This window comes from Silurus aristotelis, assembly GCF_946808225.1.
Source record: "Silurus aristotelis genome assembly, chromosome: 19".
Taxonomy (NCBI): domain Eukaryota; kingdom Metazoa; phylum Chordata; class Actinopteri; order Siluriformes; family Siluridae; genus Silurus; species Silurus aristotelis.
The window spans coordinates 22,990,818-23,011,550 of NC_139592.1; the positions used below are offsets into that span (position 1 = coordinate 22,990,818).

Sequence of the window (20,733 nt, forward strand, 5' to 3'; positions counted from 1 at the left end):
GTATAGCGCTTTTCACAACAGACATTGTCTCAAAGCAGCTTTACAGAAAACAACAGTGAAGGTGAATGGTGTGCGTTTGTCCCTGATGAGCAGCCGTGGCGACAGTGGCAAGGAAAAACTCCCTTAGATGATATGAGGAAGAAACCTTGAGAGGAACCAGACTCAAAGGGGAACCCATCCTCATATGGGTGACATCAAAAGTTTGGTCATAAATCTTTCAACAATACAGAACAATTTGTGATCATCATAGATCCAGCATCAGCTTCTCCATGCCAGGGCCTTTAAACACTCGGCATCTACTTCTCCATGATCATCCATAGGTCCATAATCTTCACGAGGTGGGACGTGACTGGAGCTGGCCAAACCTCAGGAAGCCTCGGGATGGGGAGAGAAAGAGAAGCAGTGGAGAGGAATTAGCGTAGCTGCTGTTCATGATATTAACAGCACAAGTTGATAATGTGCATGTGATCAGATGTTCTGGAGCACAAGGTTGTGATGTGATGTGTGTGATGTGTGTTATGTGTAGGCTTTGCTAAAAAGATATGTTTTTAATCTGCACTTAAACTGGGAGAGTGTATCTGAACCCCGAACACTGTCAGGAAGACTATTCCAGAGTTTAGGAGCTAAATGTGAAAATGCTCTACCGCCTTTAGTGGACTTTGCTATTCTAGGAACTACTAGAAGCCCAGAGTTTTGAGATCTCAGGGAGCGTGACGGATTGTAGCGTGTTAAGAGACTGGATAGATACATGGGAGCCAAACCATTTAGTGCTTTATAAGTGAGTAGCAGTAGTTTGTAGTCTATTCGAAACTTAATAGGAAGCCAATGTAGGGACGATAAGATTGGGGTTATATGATCGTATTTTCTTGACCTAGTAAGAACTCTTGCTGCGGCATTCTGAACTAACTGAAGCTTGTTTATTAATGATGCAGGACATCCACCTAGTAATGCATTACAGTAGTCTATTCTAGAGGTCATAAACGCATTATACAGCGGTTCACTTCAATTCCTTCAATGTCCAGACACGTGATCGATCTGTGTTCCGATTTAAACAAGATTTAAACTCGACACTTCTAGTCTGAGTCGTTTGTACTTTTGTAATGTAACTCCCATAGACGCTATGCAGTTATATATACATACATCATTTATTGAAACTATAGTCAAAGTTCGTGTATGAGGTGGTTTCAAAAAGATTAGAGACAAGCTCTCCACCATCGTTCTTCTGGAATGTGCCCTGAAAGTCGTCTTTTCGAAGCGTGTCAAGAACCTTCTGCTGATTGCGTTCCACCACTGTGGCAAAACGACAAACTTGGAGCTGGATCTTCATCTTGAAGAAAGAAGGCGGAGTAGGGTGGGTGTGGAAGTGGTCGGTGCTCCTTGTGACTGTGTGTACGGCATTGCTTTGCAATCTGTTGGATAACTAGTTTCGAAGCTTTTTGATACCGAATGGTATGTAGACATTTTGGGGGATCTGCTTATTGAAAATATAACATTTTATTTGATTTCTGATTAATGGAACGAAATGAACTAAATGACTAAAAAAAAATATTTGTTCGTTTTGATGAATGAGATTCAAAGAACCAAATCACAAGAATGACCTGAACTTCAACAGTTCCTCAACCTCAGTTGCATCACCCTAGTAATTATAAACATGCACTCTTTTGAAGGCAATCTTCAAACCTGAGATCTTTGGAGCAGTTTGCTCATGAAGTTTTGGACCAAATTTTGGACAGGCGCAGAAAGGTCAAATTTTGATACAGAGATACATGAATTGTTTAAGTGCAGTGATTCGGGGTTCAAGTCCCAGCACTAACGAACTGTCACTGTTGGGCCCCCTGAAGGAGGCCCTTAACTCTCCTTGTGGGTTGACGGCTTTGTCGACATCCGTAACTATACTGTTATAATGTCGAATCAATAGAAATCTACCGTACAGAGTTATGTAATGGTATTGAATCAAATTTTCGCGGATCGTTCCACCTCTATAACCCTGAACCCCCTCACTTAACTGCCCCTTCGGGTAAATTGCTACAAATCTGCGATGGTGAGGCCGTGTTGTCTTCAAATGAAACCGACCACGCATCCAGAATCATATTACACGAAGCTGTCAAAACAACACCCACTACGCCGCTGAAGCCCAATTTCTCCTTTTCATATCAGCTGTCCCAAAAATATCTCCCCCGCTAAGACCACAGGCGAATGAAGGCACTGAAAAACGAAAATAATTAACTGGGAATCCTGCTAGGACACGAGCTGGGCCGTGAGCTGGGTGAATATTGGAGTCAGACGGCTGACAGACACACACTCACCCTCCCCCAGAGCCCAGAGGAGGAGAAGCACAACTGCCACGGATGACTCATCATAATTAGCTCCTACAGAGCTCAGGCCTCCTCCTTCCTCCTCTTTACATCACTTGTTTCTTTTTCCCTCCTCTACCCTCATATTCTTTGTCTCTCTTCCTCCTTCTCCATCCTCCTCCTCCTCCTCACTCACTCATTCTCATCCCCCGAGATCCGAAGCCATTCATTTTTCTCACCATTTCCTTTTTAACTTTAGTGTGTTTCACTGTTCCACACGAAGGACGGTTTTAGCTTGCACATTTCTAGTGTGGAGGTGGGACTGCGAGAACTTACAAAATGGTGGCTGTGAAGCTTTTTAGGAAGGAAGAAGAATGATTTTTTTTACATTGAATTCAATCAGAAAAAATAAAAAAAATAAAAAAATAATGGTTTCTTGGACCCCAGGAATGTTCTTCAGGAGTTCCTGGCACTTTGAGGGACCAAGAAAGTAGTTGTAGATAACTTGAAGATGGACAGGAAAGATCTCAGGAACTCCACATAACCACAACTTCGAACCCAATGAACCCATATTCCAAAAATGATAAGAGGCAGAACCTACTCTGAAACCATGTGATGGTTGAGTTGAGGAGATATTTCTGGTATGTAACCGTCATACCTATTTTTTGCATGAAGTTAGAAGTGCACAACTGTAAAGAATGTTCTACACTGTGGTATAACTGTTTCCTATCCTGTGTTCTATCTTCTATCTCTCCATCCTCCCTTCCTTTGTGTATTTCTCTCCTGAACGTCTGAGCATTCAGTACATGCACACGACTTACATTGATCTCATTCATACAACCTTCAAATCCAAAGTCCAATGATTTAACCATTAAGCTCCCGCCTATCAGGTTTAATGCATTCCCATCATGCACCTGGGCACATTGTGATTATCAAACTGTTTCCAGACTCGAATTCTGAGAGATTCTTTTCATTCATTTGGTTTGGTTTCAAACATAATAGAAATATTCAGACCAAAACACAAAAGAAATTTGGGTAAACGTTGTCTGGGGAAACACAGGCCTCCAAATATCTGCACGAATTTATTATTGAGCCAGTGCTCAATAAACGGTTATCTTATCATATAAATTATGAGTTCTGCTGAGCATCAGCGCTCATTTTCTGTTGTTTGTTTTTAGACGTCCACATCACCTCGCGTTCCTGCAGCAAAAAGATTCACTCACGAGTCACTTCCAGCAGCTGAGTTAATTCCAAGTCGTATCGTTTGAAAGCTCAGGTGCAAACAGAAAACACACTGAAAGCTGCAGCAGCTCCGTGGAAGACCAGATGACTGATGATGTGAGACCAGTTGACGCTCTGGACTGCTGCATGTCCAGCAGAAAGGTCACCGTGCAGTTTAATGACTCCATAAAGCTCTCAGGTGAAGCTTAGACTGACTTGATGTATGAACATCTCATTAGTGTGCGTTCATCCTCTCCTAATCTATTGATCCTGATTTTGACCCTTAAATCTGACCAGTGTCTGATCTAATGAAAGTGTTCTGCTGCTAAACAAAACGCTCAGATAGATAAAGTGCCGTGCTGCTAAACAAAACGCCCCGGCGAACAAAATGACCAACCAAACAAAACTCCCAGCTATCTTATATGTATCTTATATGTAAAGCTGCTTTGAGACAATGTTAATTGTTAAAAGTGCTATACAAATACAAATTTAATGAAAAATTGTAAACACCCTGCTGAACTAAACACCCCGCCAAACAAAACCCCTTGCTAAATGAAACGCCCCGCCGAAAAAAACGCCCTGCTGACAAACAAAACACCATCCTGAACTACACGCCCCGGCGAACAAAACCCCTGCTGCTAAACTAAACACCCCGCCAAACAAAACAGCCTGCTGTCAAACAAAACACCCCACTGAACTAAACCCCCTGCTAAATGAAACGCCCCGCCGAAAAAAAAGCCCTGCTGCCAAACAAAACACCATCCTAAACTACACGCCCTTCCGAACAAAACCACTGCTGCTAAACAAAACACGCCGCTAAACTAGAAGCGCCGCCAAAAAAACGCCCTGTCAACTGTCAAACAAAACACCATCCTGAACTATACACCCCGCTGGACAAAACGCCCTGCTGTCAAACAAAACACCCCACTGAACTAAAGGCCCTGCCAAACTAAACGCCCTGCTGCGAAACATAACACCCCGCTAAACTACATGCCCTGCCATACAAAACACCCTGCTGCCAAACAAAACACGCAGCTAAACTAAACCCCCCGCCAAACAAAACCCCCTGCTGTCAAACAAAACACCCCACTGAACAAAACGCCCTGCTGACCTAAATGCCATGCTCCCAAACAAAACCACTCACCAAACTAAACCCCCTGCTGCCAAACAAAATGCCCGCTGCCAAACAAGACGACCCACCAAACAAGACATCCTGCTCCAAAACAAAATGCCCCGTCAAACAAAACACACAGCCGAACACACACAGTATACACTTTACATGGAGACTGTACACACAGTAAAGACATTGCACACACATACACTGTACATTCTACACATAATATGTATATATACAAACACACACATGCCTGCGCACACACACACACACACACACACACACACACACACACACACACAGACCCGTCCATACGTCCTGTTCCACCTGAACCCTTCAGAAAAACTCCAAACTGCACTGAAATAAAATGCGTTCAGAACCGAGCCAGAGGTTCAAACACACAGCAAACTTTATAAATGATTCAGAACCGCAGCCGACATCAAAAGCAGTGCCGCATCCCGTCTCTAGATTTCATTCTAATTATGTCTGGATGACGAGCGAGGCTCATTTCCGTATCTGCAAGTTCCTGCTTCTGGAAACTTTTTTTTCTGCCTAAAAAAACGTCTTTCGACTCGATAAAGTTGTAAACACACTTTGAAACCGAAAATGATATTCACCAGCACCGCCTTAATAAAAAATGACTCAGTGAAGATCTTTTGAGGAAATCCTAGATCACACACACACACACACACACACACACACACACACACACACACACACACACACACACGTCACACATCACACATGCTGTCTGTCATTACCTCAGCTCACTCTTACTCCACACACACGTTCACACACATTCAGTACGAATCACTGTGCCAGGAATCGATCCTCTGTCCTGAACCGAATATGGTGAATTTCTGCTGTATTGGTTTCATTTCTTCCACTAATCCTTCATTCATCCTTCACTTGTCCTTCATTTACCCTTTATTTACCCTTTTCCTCGTCCTTCACTTACCCTTCACTCATCCTTTACTCGTCCTTTTTTATCCTTTATTCAACCTTTCCTTCATTTTTCACTTGTCCTTTACTTGTCATTCATTCATCCTTTACTCCCTCTTTTCCTTATCCATTTCCTCATCCTTCCCTCGTCCTTTATTAATCTCTTTCTCATCCTTCACTTGTCCTTTACTCACCCTTTTCCTCATTCTTCACTCATCCTTTTCCTCATCCTTTACTCGTCTCTTATTTGTCCTTCTGATGTTCTTCACTCATCCTTCTCACCTCCTTCAGTCGTCCTTCACTCGTCCATTATTCCTTCTTGTTCTTGTGTTCAAGAGCAGGACCATTTGGTGAATTTCTATAATGCTGGTTCCATTTCCGCTCCTGGTGTGAAATTTTCCCCTCTTCGCTCATCCTCTATTCATCCTTAATTCATCTTCCACTCACCCTTTACTCATCCTTCATTCATCCTTCTCTCCTCCTTTCTCTTTTGTTCCACAGCAGGACCCTAGATTTTCAGCGTTTCTATATTATATCCTGTGTAAAGAAATAAACCTTAAAGAAAAGCAGCTTCTCCCCCAAAACCATGTGAAGAGCAGGAGATCTGAAGATGCTTCAAAATGAACAAAGGCACGTTTCAGTCTGTTACACAGGAATAAAACACTTAATTTATAGTTACATTCACGCAAGTGATTCTGAGTTCTAAAGCTTGGACACTGGAGACTCCTTCCATCAATTCAAGCATAAGTATTGGCACCCCTACCTGGCTGTCGGAGATTCCGTAATTCACAGAAAAACAAACAAGCGATGAAAAGAAAGAAGATACGAGCGGCACAGAGAAAAAACCACAAAACGCGAGGTATGGAGGAGGAACAGAGCAGAGCAGCGAGATAAAACGAGAAGAATGAGAGAGAGCGAGATAGAGAGAGCGAGGGAGAGTCCGAAGGTCAGGACTGAGAGATGAAAAGAGCACAGCAACAACAAAGGAGATCAATGCTGAAAGAGAGAGAGAGAGAGAGAGAGAGAGAGAGAGAGAGAGAGAGAAGAGGCTATGAAACACACTATAAGTCCAAATGTTTTGGGACACCTGACATTTCCAGCTGTGGTTCTTTGCCAAACTGCTCCAGTGTGAGTACAAGTGTACTGCAGTGTTTTATTAGTTTTCCCTTCACTTGAACTTAGAGACCCGAACCCGAAGTCTCCTGATTTGGAGCTCCAATCCCATTAAAGAGCTTTGGGATGAATGTTTCATGCTGACTGCACTCCAGGAACCTCCTCGCCTCACCTCCAGCAGTCCCTGACTTTACTAACACTCTTGTGGCTGAATAAATCTCCACAAGAAACATCTTCCCAGAAGAGTGGATCTTATTATGACAGCAATTGGGGACTAAATTTTATGTTCAGGCGTCCGCAAACGTTTGACAATACTGTGCACGTTTGTCTAGTTTCCTCCACCATGTCCACTTCCTGTGTGAGACAGACGTTGAGACGGTGCTACGCTTTGTCGTCTCGCTATTAGCGTCCTGGTGACTTAATTTACGCCCTTGTCACGAGGGAAAACCTTCTGCTCGATATGTTTCTTTTATTCCCATCATGTCAGTCAACTGCCTTCTCACACACACACACACACACACACACACACACACGCACACACACACACACACACACACACACACACACACACACACACACACACACACACACACAGACACCTCACCATTAGGGAGAAACAGAGAGTGTGAGTGTGGAGTAAAATCTTTATGGGGAAACGGACAGATGGCTCCACAGAGCACTCGTAATGTGAGCCAATAAGCTAATGGCTAATGGCGTCTCAGCTACATGTCACTGCACCATGCAAATTATTGCACGACTTCTGTTTGAACGTTCTAGAGATAAAAAGTTCAAATCGTTCAAAAATGGGAAAAACAAATCATGATGCTAAGTAGCTCGACGCTGATGATGGTAAAACAAACGCTAGGTACGATTCAGACCATGCTAAGCAGCATGCTAGTCCAAGCAAATATTCCTATTGATTGAAGTTGGTGAAGTTGCGCTGCATGACTTTGACCTAATTAGCATACCAGTTGATACTGATGATTCTAAGCATGATTCAGGCAACACCGCCCATAAAGCTAGCATGATCGAAAGCGTAATGATTGACAATAAAACCTTAGGATCAATCAGGCTGAACGTGAAGGCTGAACATTGATGTTCATGATGCTGAGAATGATTCGGATCATGCTAAGCCTCTTGCTAGCATGATAGTGATAGCGCCACTATGATTCTGATGAAGCTAATTATAAACAAAACGACTGGTCCTGACGCTGCCAGGTTTGATTCACACACTGCTACGTGTTATGCTAGTGTAATTAATTTTATTGTGATCGACAGTGATGCCGCTAAGCTTCACGACAGCGTGTGTCTAATACGAGTCGTATTTGCATGATGATGCTAAGCATGAATATATTTGCATCATGATTGACAGTGATGAATTTATCACCGTGCTAGCATGGTCTAACGCTTCACACCGATGATGTTAAAGACTGACATGGCTAATGCTAATCGATGCTAATCGGGGATAGTAAATTATGAGAATTGTTCATCCTGCTGGCCTGAACTTTAATACACCGTTTGTGGGCGTTTTGTATATAATGTACACAGCTGTAAAAACTGAACCCTAAACGTATCAGCAGTAATGTACACTGTCAAGTTGTACCGACCTGTTCGGACCTCCAACTTCATACAGCTGTTAGTTGCAACTGGAATGAAAAACCTGCAGCCACTTGAAGAAAGTAAAGAAGCTCCGCTAGCAAACTCGCATGTGCGCCATGTAAAATGATGGATGTCTGTCTGTCTGTCTGTCTGTCTGTCTGTCTGTCTGTCTGTCTGTCTGTCTGTCTGTCTATCTATCTATCTATCTATCTATCTATCTATCTATCTATCTATCTATCTATCTATCTATCTATCTATCTGAGATATCACCCTGGTATGTTCACATTAACACGTTCCCAGTGAATTTCTGAGCTCAAAAACGTCACATATTCCACGCTGATGTAGGTTTTGGAGCCTCACATCTCCATCCCTCGTTCTTTTGCTCTCTCTGGGCAGGTTAATGTGGGGTCTGTGGCCCTGTGGTAATTCCATCAACCCTGTGAAATGGCACAGAGAGGAGGGTAGGACGAGGGCAACACGGTGGGCCGCTCTAATCTCAGATCGTACCAAAGAGTGGAAAGCAAGAAAGACAGAGAGTGACAGAGAGATGGATAGAGCGAGAGAGAGTGAGACAGAGAGAGAGATGGATAGAGAGAGACAGAGAAAGAGATGAATAAAGACTCACATCGCACAAATGCATGTACTGCTAACAATCCACACATCAAATCACATTCACGACAAATCGTTTTACTCACTCGCTCTGACTCGCCTCGTCCTCACTTGCAAACACGGACGTGTACACTCGCTTGCATCCGTCCTCTCCCTCTCATCCTCCCTCTCTCCTTCTCATCCTCCCTCTCTCCCTCTCATCCTCCCTCTCTCCCTCTCTCTCTGCATGCGAGTGCGTTGCTTCAGTACGCCGTGCGCTGAATGGTGAACATGTAGACGCGACCCCTGAGCACCGCTGCCTTTGTGCAACATTTTTTAAGACTGCGGCAACATGAAGCCAGTACCAGTGCATTAATCCCATTATTTAATGTTACATTAAACTCAGAGACTCCATCCATCACCCATCACACATCACACATCATCCATCATCCATAATTCATCACACATCATAAATCACACATCACCCATCATCCATAATTCATCACCCATCATCCATCACCCATCACTCATCACACATCATCCATCACCCATCAACCATCACACATCACCCATCATTTATCACCCATCACCTATCACTCATCACACATCACCCATCAACCATCACCCATCACCCATCACACATTACTCATCACTCATCACACATCACACATCAACCATCACACATCACCCATCATTTATCACCCATCACCCATCACTCATCACTCATCACACATAACACATCACCCATCACCCATCACACATTACTCATCACACATCACACATCAACCATCACACATCACCCATCATTTATCACCCATCACCCATCACTCATCACACATAACACATCACCCATCACCCATCACACATTACTCATCACTCATCACACATCACCCATCATTTATCACCAATCACACATCACACATCATCCATTACACATCACCCATCATTTATCACCAATCACACATCACACATCATCCATTACACATCACACATCATCCATCACTCATCACTAATCACCCATAATCCATCGCATCATCCATCACCCATCATCCATAATTCATCACCCATCACACATCATCCATAATTCATCACACATCATCCATCATCCATCACACATCATCCATCACCCATAATTCATCACCCATCACACATCACACATCATCCATAATTCATCACACATCATCCATCATCCATCATCCATCACCCCTCATCCATCACCCATCATCCATCATCCATCACCCCTCATCCATCACCCATCACCCATCACCCATCGCACATCATCCATCACCCCTCATCCATCACCCATCACCCATCACCCATCGCACATCATCCATCACCCATCATCCATAATTCATCACCCATCACACATCATCCATAATTCATCACACATCACACATCACCCATCAACCATCACCCATCAACCATCAACCATCACCCATCACCCATCACACATTACTCATCACTCATCACACATCATCCATCACCCATCAACCATCACACATCACCCATCATTTATCACCCATCACCTATCACTCATCACACATCATCCATAATTCATCACACATCACACATCACCCATCAACCATCACCCATCAACCATCAACCATCACCCATCACCCATCATCCATCACCCATCACTCATCACACATCATCCATCACCCATCAACCATCACACATCACCCATCATTTATCACCCATCACCTATCACTCATCACACATCACCCATCAACCATCACCCATCACCCATCACACATTACTCATCACTCATCACACATCACACATCAACCATCACACATCACCCATCATTTATCACCCATCACCCATCACTCATCACTCATCACACATAACACATCACCCATCACCCATCACACATTACTCATCACTCATCACACATCACACATCAACCATCACACATCACCCATCATTTATCACCCATCACCCATCACTCATCACTCATCACACATAACACATCACCCATCACCCATCACACATTACTCATCACTCATCACACATCACACATCAACCATCACACATCACCCATCATTTATCACCCATCACACATCACACATCATCCATTACACATCACACATCATCCATCACTCATCACTAATCACCCATAATCCATCGCATCATCCATCACCCATCATCCATAATTCATCACCCATCACACATCATCCATAATTCATCACACATCATCCATCATCCATCATCCATCACCCCTCATCCATCACCCATCATCCATCGCACATCATCCATCATCCATCACCCATAATTCATCACCCATCACACATCATCCATAATTCATCACACATCATCCATCATCCATCATCCATCACCCCTCATCCATCACCCATCATCCATCATCCATCACCCCTCATCCATCACCCATCACACATCATCCATCACTCATCATCCATAATTCATCACTCATCATGGAGTTTATACCACTGCCATGGAGAATCCTCTGTTTTGATTGGATGATCAATGTGAATGTAATGAGCTGGAGATGATGGAAAGAAAGAGAAGAGGAAGAAAGAAAGAAAGAAAGAAAGAAAGAAAGAAAGAAAGAAAGAAAGAAAGAAAGAAAGAAAGAAAGAAAGAAAGAAAGAAAGAAATGTAAAGATTTCGATGGGAATCTTTAGCTAAAGTCACGTTTGCTGTGTGTGTAGCAGGAACAGTGGAGGACACGCTAGCAAGCTGAACCAGTGTGAGATTAGCAGGATGTGTGATCCATCATAACACCTGATCAGAACATTTATTGGATACTGGAACCACAGAACCAAAAGGCTGGTCAGAGAATGGTGTGAACGCAGTGGCTCACTAAATGTCACCGTGCTTTTTATTTTGCAAGTCACATTTTAAAAGGGCATGCAGCGTTCACGTACAGCACGGAGCAAATGGGACTCAATTGTTTCTTTTCCTTTTTTTTTTTGTCCTTTTTCGGGTGCTATTAAGTCTAAAAATATACAGATACTTCAGTGTGTTGATATAAAAATAGCAGTGTAGGGACCAGATCCATAATGCAGTCACGCTCCTGAATAAACTCTATAAATATAAATATAAATATCTTCTTTATTCATTTAAATACATTTATAAAAATATATATAGATATATAAAGAAGGTATTTTTAGATGCTTTGACCTACAGAAGGATTTTTCTGACTCTGAAGGTCTCCTGCAACTCCATTGAAACACACACTGTGTATTATGGATGATGATGATAATGATGATGATGATGATGATGATGATGATGAGGTGTAGGTGAGGTGGTGGAATTGTTTGCTTTATTTACACTCTGGATTAAATGACTGTAATCTCCTCACATCAGAGTCTCTGACTTTAATGCAGGTAGAATAAAAGATGCAGCTTTGGGTTTAGTGCTGCACATATCAGTGTATCAACTATAAAGTGGGTGTGTCTTAGATTATATCGTTTTTCTATCCTTCTTTCTTTCTTAATATAAAGGTATTTGATTTCTGTGTATGTCTACGGGTTTGCAAATATCAGCATCTGGATTTAAATTCGGAGTGGGCGTGGCTTAGTTTACAGAGTCTATCTTTCTTTCTTTCTTTCTTTCTTTCTTTCTTTCTTTCTTTCTTTTGCAAATATTAGTAAATTAATTTAAATTTGAAGTGGGCACACACACACACACACACACATATATATGGATTTAAATGAGCATCTATTGCGTTTTTCACAATGGACGTTGTCTCAAAGCAGCTTTACAGAACTTAAAACTCAAGGTTAATGATGTATTTATCGCTGATGTTGAAACCTGGGGCAACTGTCACAAGGAAAAACTCCCTTAGATGAATTAGGAAGAAGCCTTGAGAGGAACCAGACTCAAAGGTGAACCCATCTTTATTTGGGTGATATCAAGAGTGTGATTATAGTCTTAAAATAATACAGAACACTGGAGAGTGAAAACTACCATAAGCACCAGAGTGTGATTATGAGAAACATCCTTTCCACAGTCTTATACAGTCAGCTGACTTTGTGGTCAACACATCATCAACACATCATCAACACATCATCAACACATCATCAGTATATAAGATCATGGAACCACTGCACGGTTCTCTGAGCATGTGCTATAAAGAAGGGTTCGGGTTTCCATTACATAGGAACAGAATGGTAAACTGGGTTGTCTGGGAATTTCTAAAGCTTTCGTTGCCTAAGTGGCCGTAGACGCATCAACCTCATGGCAACACAACCCAGGAGTTTACTTCATATCTCACAGAGAACCAAAGAGTAGAAGAATTTTTAAGACAAATATTATTGACGTTATGGTCCACATTAAAGTCTACATTATCATCTATATGATCCTTTTTAGCTTTGGAGCTGATGCTTACTGTCCATTTTAATTCATTAAGTCAGTGCCCTTTGGTTTGGTGTATAATGAGGACACTTACTGCAGCATTGAAGCTCCACTCATAGAAAGAGTGAAAGAGAGAGGGAGTGAAAAGAGAGATAAAGTGAGAGTATGAAAGAAAGACTGAGAGAAAGAGTTTAATGGATTTACTTCATTTCCAGGATTTTATACCTAGTCGATATCAGGGGGAATTTTATACCAAACATTTTTCCTTCATGAACTCGGGAATAATTTACACAAACCTCAGCGTGAAACTGTAGGGTTAGGAGTTAGGGTTTAAGGTTATGGTTTAGGGTTAAATTTAGGATTATGGTTAGGGTTAATGGTTAGGGTTTAGTTTAGGGTTAAGGGTTAAGTTTAGGATTATAGTTAGGGTTAAGGGTTAGGTTTAGGGTTGAGGTTATGGTTTAGGGTTAAGGGTTGGGTTCAGGGTTATGGTTAAGGTTTAGGGTTAGGGTTTACGGTTAGGGTTTAAGGTTATGGTTAGGGTTTAGGGTTTAGGGTTAGGGTTGCGTAAAATACAGAGACATTATTCACAATAAACAGATCATGTTTTCTGAAGACAGTGGATGGAAATATGTTAAAAACATTTGTTTTTTCTATTGAACACACACACACACACACACACACACACACACACACACACACACACACACACACACACACACACACACATATAAAATGTCTTTTTACCAAGTTCTGAATCAATTCTAACAGACATCAAGGAAGAACACTCCTATTTTCTCCAAAGAGTGAAACCCAAAACAATCCCAATCAGCACAACTGACTGGACAACATGAAGGTGCCCCTGGATATGTGCACCACCAATTCTTTCCTCAGAAAAAAACAATGAGAAAGGGAAAAAAGAAGGATGTTGCAGGATGAACTGAAAGCAGCAGGAACGAGAGTTACACAGAGAACAGAAGGATTATATTAACGAGTGGATGGATTGAAGAAAAGAAGGAATGAATGAGGGAACGAAAGTCAAATTGAAGTGGAAATGTTGATGTATATAAGCAGAAAATACAAAATAGTTAAAGGACAGAAAGAAGGAGGAAAGGAAGAAAGAAGGACTTTGGGTCTCTAGATGGCTGTTTCTTTCTGGGTTTTTTTCCCGTACTTCGACTAGAACCCCCGAGTGTAAAAAGAACATAATCTATAAACACACAACATCCTCATTTGTTTGCCGAAGCTCCCTGTTGTCTCACATCTCTCACGGAAAACAGCGATGAGGAAACTGAACCACCGAGTCACACTGGAGAAGGTTTCAGCGAGGAGGTTCTCAGCACGGTTTCTCCATCGTGGCAGGTTTTTTGCGTGAGCAGACTCACAGTGAATAACTTCTCTGATAGCTTCCTGCGAGCGACAATAAGACTGATGCGGCCCTATCGGGGTGGGGGGGAGGGGGGAGCGTAAAAGCCTCGCGGCGTATCAGCGATCGGGAAGGTTTCGTCACCCCGAGGCAATTAATAAATCTGACTCCCGGCGAAATGAATTAACTTTGCTCTGTCAGGAATTAGTGAGCTGAAGATAAGAAAAGCTCCACGTGTCGACGTGTGAGGACCAACCGCAGTCTGTCAGGGGGGGTTAAGCGTAAAAGAGCATTTCGGGAAGCTTAACGAAAACATCTGGCCAGATGTTGACAGTGTACAGTAAATGACTCGATTTATGAGCAATACAAAATCAGGAAATTGTAAATAAAGATCTTCAGACGGTGGAAGATGATCCGAAACCGTATCCCGAAGAGGCCAAGGCACACAGGTGAGGAAAACAGGGCTAAACACGCTATAGAAACGTAATAAAAGAGTGTGTGTATAAGTAAACCATGTGCTTTTAGAGTTTCGAACGAGGACATAAACAGGAAATGATGATAAGTGACTGATTCAATTGACAAATGTAGGCGTATATCCACTGTTCCAGCATGACAATGCTCCTGTACACAAAACCAGCTCCATAAAGATCTACTTTATATTAATTGGAGTGGAAGATCTTCTGCTATAGAGCTCAGAACGAATGTGATGAATGTGATCGCTGATGCTGACTGCTGACTTTACTAACACCCGAGAAGATGAATGAATCTCGACAAATCTCCACAAAATCTAGCGGAACATCTTCTAGAAAGAGTGGCGCTTATTAAACAGCAAACACGGTAGGATATTCAAAAAAGACACCAATTTTTAGGATTTTGCAGCCTCATCCGAATGAATAACCATCAAAACAAATGTTCTGGAAACCCTGAGTGTTTTTTTATTTTTTTTTATTCTGTATTAAAATCCAGTCACGCTTAAAGAAAGATTATGTCTTTCCTCGGCTCGTGTTTGTGTCGTATCCTGTATCTCTTCGCTTCGCCAATCGCCGTCTGCACGACAGACCTGGAGACGCATCGAATCCATTATGCACTCAGACGTACTGTATATTTACATACCGTGTGCTTAAATTGGCACAGTTTCCCACTCGAGACGGATTTGCTCGATAAAATCGCAGCATCGCACGCAGGGCGTTAAAGCTCGATGCTAAGGCTCCTGGATTTGGCAGAATGACCTGGAATGACCTCGCCGGGAAGGAGAAAGAAAAGAATAACTCCTACTGTAGTGTGTATATATTATCCATACATTGTTGCATTTAAAAGCAAAAATAGCTCATATTTAATCATTTATTTTGTATTTAATCACATGCAATTACTGGGTTTGATCGCATCTTTAAGAACGTGTGAAAATTGGCGCTTATTACATTGGGAAGTGAAATTATTAGCGCTTTCTAACCAAACTACTTCTGAACATATGTGATGCCATGTACTACACTGTAAATATTGCTTTAATTCCACATTCTGGATTGCGATTGGTCAGAAAGTGCTGAATAATATACACAGGCCGTCCTGACAGTCGTGCAGCTGCAAACCACAGGGTTAATGCTGGGACCATTCTAAAACACTTAACCTGAAAATCGTTACTTAACTCGATAATATGCAGTTTTTTAAACCCTGTCTTCCCATTGATCCACGTTAAGCTTTTTTCCGTAACAGTTTTCTATAGGAGTCAAATACTTAACATGTAATTAATCACATTAAGTTCGTATTCTGGACTCATCTGATTGTCTGTACATGTAGTGTGCTTTATTATTAATGTGTTTACTGAGTTTGGTCTTGTAAAAACTCCGTCTTTTCCCATTAAACCTTTTTCACAGTAAGCGTTTTAGAATATAGTTCGATGCGAATACACACGATTTGGACAAAAGTATTAGGACGTTTTTTGGATGCTGTAACATGACATTTTCTATTCACTTGAACGAGGAGACACAAAGCCAGCTCCATGAAGATCTACTTTCCATGGATTGGATGTGTGTGGAAGATCTCCTGCTATAGAGTACCTGACTTTACTTACACCCCTGTGGCTGAATGAATCTCCACAAATCTCCACGAAATCTAGTGGAACATCTTCCCCGAAGAGTGAATCTTATAATAAGAGCAAACGTGCGGATCACGACGCTTCCTACTAATCCTGGTGTAAAAAAAGGTCAGGATGGCCTTGGGGTTGCGCCTCGGTGTAATTAAAATGCTGAATGTGTAATTAATTCACACGTAGCCTCCCTAACAGTGCTGAGTTCGATGAGGAGATCGCACCTTCGCTCCGAACACGTCATTTTGTTTTTCATGTAGTCACCCCCAGATGCTCAAGACATGATTACATTCAGAACTTCAGGACTGAAACAGTGAATCGATGCCGTGACGAAGCCTGTATTCTGCGTACTTTACACCGATCTGCCATAACATTATGACCTGCTGTGTTGTTCCTCCTTTTGCTGCCAAAACACCTCTGACCCATCGATACGTGGACTCCACTAAACCCCTGAAGGTGTGCTGTGGTATCTGGCACCAAGATGTTAGCAGCAGATCCTTTAATCCTGTAAGATGCGAGGTGGGTTCTCCATGGATCTGACTTGTTTGTCCAGCACATCCCACAGATGCACGAGTGGATTGAGATCTGGAGGCCATGTCAACACCTTAAACTCGTTGTGCTCCTCAAACCATTCCTGAACCATTTTTGCTTTGTGGCAGGGCACTTTATCCTGCTGAAAGCGGCAGCAGCTATAACGGAATACCAATTGAAGGGTGTACATGGTCTGCAACAATGCTAAGGTAGGTGGTACGTGTCAAAGTAGCATTCACATGGATGGCTGGACCCAAGGTTGCTGAGCAGAACATTGCCTAAAGCATTGCACGTCCACCACCGGCTTGCCTTCTTCCCATAATGCATCCTACCGTCATGTGTGCCCAGGTAGCCATCACACATGCTGCGTTGTGTTACTGTGGTGACTGCAGTGGTATCCAGATAAAGATGTGGATTTTCTGATGCTTGTTGTTATGGATGGCTGAAGCGGCTGATAATTAAATTAGATGGGCAGCTTGTAAGACACGGATCTGTTTTTCCCGAGGCCAGCGGTCTGCTCCAGAGCTTACAGCGGATGTGATATACAGCCATACGATGCTTCTGAGACCGTCTGTGTGTGTGTGTGTGTGTGTGTGTGTGTGTGTGTGTGTGTGTGTGCATGTGCACGTATACACGTCACACAAATCATTAGCACAGATGCACAGATTTGATAAGCGCTCTATTGATTCTTCCCGAGAGTCTCTGTGTTGTGTTCAGGAGAGGAATCTCATAAGCACTTCCACAAACAGAGATCACATGACACTTATATGAAATAAAGCCTTCGTCCCCAGCGGCGGTGCTCCCTACACTACACACACACACACACACACACACACACACACACACACACACACACACTACACTACACCTAACTACACACACGCACACACACACACACACTACACTACACCTAACTACACACACACACACGCACTACACTCACACACACACACACACACACACACACTACACTACACCTAACTACACCTAACTACACACATACACACTACACCTAACTACACACACACACACACACACGCACACACACGCACTACACTTCACTACACACACACACACACGCACTGCACTTCACTACACACACACACGCACTTCACTACACACACACACACACACACACACACACACTACACCTAACTACACACACACACACACACACACACACACACTACACTACACCTAACTACACCTAACTAGTCAAGTCAAGTCAAGTTTATTTGTATAGCGCTTTTCACAACAGACATTGTCTCAAAGCAGCTTTACAGAAAACAACAGTGAAGGTGAATGGTGTGCGTTTGTCCCTGATGAGCAGCCGTGGCGACAGTGGCAAGGAAAAACTCCCTTAGATGATATGAGGAAGAAACCTTGAGAGGAACCAGACTCAAAGGGGAACCCATCCTCATATGGGTGACATCAAAAGTTTGGTCATAAATCTTTCAACAATACAGAACAATTTGTGATCATCATAGATCCAGCATCAGCTTCTCCATGCCAGGGCCTTTAAACACTCGGCATCTACTTCTCCATGATCATCCATAGGTCCATAATCTTCACGAGGTGGGACGTGACTGGAGCTGGCCAAACCTCAGGATGCCTCGGGATGGGGAGAGAAAGAGAAGCAGTGGAGAGGAATTAGCGTAGCTGCTGTTCATGATATTAACAGCACAAGTTGATAATGTGCATGTGATCAGATGTTCTGGAGCACAAGGTTGTGATGTGATGTGTGTGATGTGTGTTATGTGTAGGCTTTGCTAAAAAGATATGTTTTTAATCTGCACTTAAACTGGGAGAGTGTATCTGAACCCCGAACACTGTCAGGAAGACTATTCCAGAGTTTAGGAGCTAAATGTGAAAATGCTCTACCGCCTTTAGTGGACTTTGCTATTCTAGGAACTACTAGAAGCCCAGAGTTTTGAGATCTCAGGGAGCGTGACGGATTGTAGCGTGTTAAAAGACTGGATAGATACATGGGAGCCAAACCATTTAGTGCTTTATAAGTGAGTAGCAGTAGTTTAAAGTCTATTCGAAACTTAATAGGAAGCCAATGTAGGGACGATAAGATTGGGGTTATATGATCGTATTTTCTTGACCTAGTAAGAACTCTTGCTGCGGCATTCTGAACTAACTGAAGCTTGTTTATTAATGATGCAGGACATCCACCTAGTAATGCATTACAGTAGTCTATTCTAGAGGTCATAAACGCATGGACGAGCTTCTCTGCATCAGATATAGATAAGATATTTCTTAGCTTAGAAATATTTCTAAGGTGAAAGAAGGCTGTTTTTGTAACTTGATTGATGTGATTTTTAAAAGATAAGTTGCTGTCTAAAACTACACACACGCACACACACACACACACTACACTCACACACACACACACACTACACTACACCTAACTACACCTAACTACACACATACACACTACACCTAACTATACACACACACACACACACACACACACACACACGCACTACACTACACCTAACTACACCTAACTACACACATACACACTACACCTAACTATACACACACACACACACACACACACACACGCACTACACTTCACTACACACACACACGCGCACTGCACTTCACTACACACACACACGCACTTCACTACACACACACACACACACACACACACACACTACACCTAACTACACACACACACACACACACACACACACACACACACACACACACACACTACACTACACACACACACACACACGCACGCACTACACTACACACACACACTACACCTAACTACACTCACACACACACACACACACTACACTACACCTAACTACACCTAACTACACACATACACACTACACCTAACTACACACACACACACACACACACACACACACACACGTGCACACACACGCACCACACTTCACTACACACACACACACGCACTGCACTTTACTACACACACACACACTTCACTACACACACACACACACACACACACACACACTACACTACACCTAACTACATACACACACACACACGCACGCACTACACTACACACACACACACTACACCTAACTACACACACGCACACACACACACTACACTACACCTAACTACACACACACACGCACACACACACACACACACACGCACTACACTTCACTACACACACACACGCACTGCACTTCACCACACACACACACACACACACGCACTACACCTCACTACACACACACACACACTACACTACACCTAACTACACACACACACACACACACACACTACACTTCACTACACACGCACTACACTTCACTACACACACACACACACACACAACACTACACTTAACACACACACACACTCCCCTACACCAGAGAGAGCGAGAGATTAGACCTCAGTGGACAACGCTAACCTTTTAAAATAGATATTAAAAACATTTGATGTGATCTTTGTCAGCTTGGATATGCGGAGCTGCCGTTTCTACTTTACAGTGTGGTGCGCCGTGTCCTCGCCTGATCTTTCACATTAGCGCCTCTATTTTTGTTTGGTGCTGCGGCGGAGTTCAGGC

The 20,733-nt window shown here is 42.7% G+C and overlaps 1 protein-coding gene across 9 annotated transcripts in view; it reads right to left on the reverse strand.

Moving 5' to 3' along the window:
- The window catches only part of dlgap4a (discs, large homolog-associated protein 4a), a 90,299-nt gene that overhangs the window by 58,211 nt on the left and 11,355 nt on the right, over positions 1-20,733 (reverse strand). Inside the window, exon 1 of one of the 9 annotated variants that reach the window (XM_083521355.1) lies at positions 5,766-6,476. The exons of the other annotated variants lie outside the window; for them this stretch is intronic. The gene's annotated coding sequence lies outside the window, so the exon portion shown is untranslated. Of the gene's footprint in view, positions 1-5,765; positions 6,477-20,733 lie in introns of those variants that run through there. 9 annotated transcript variants of the gene reach the window in all.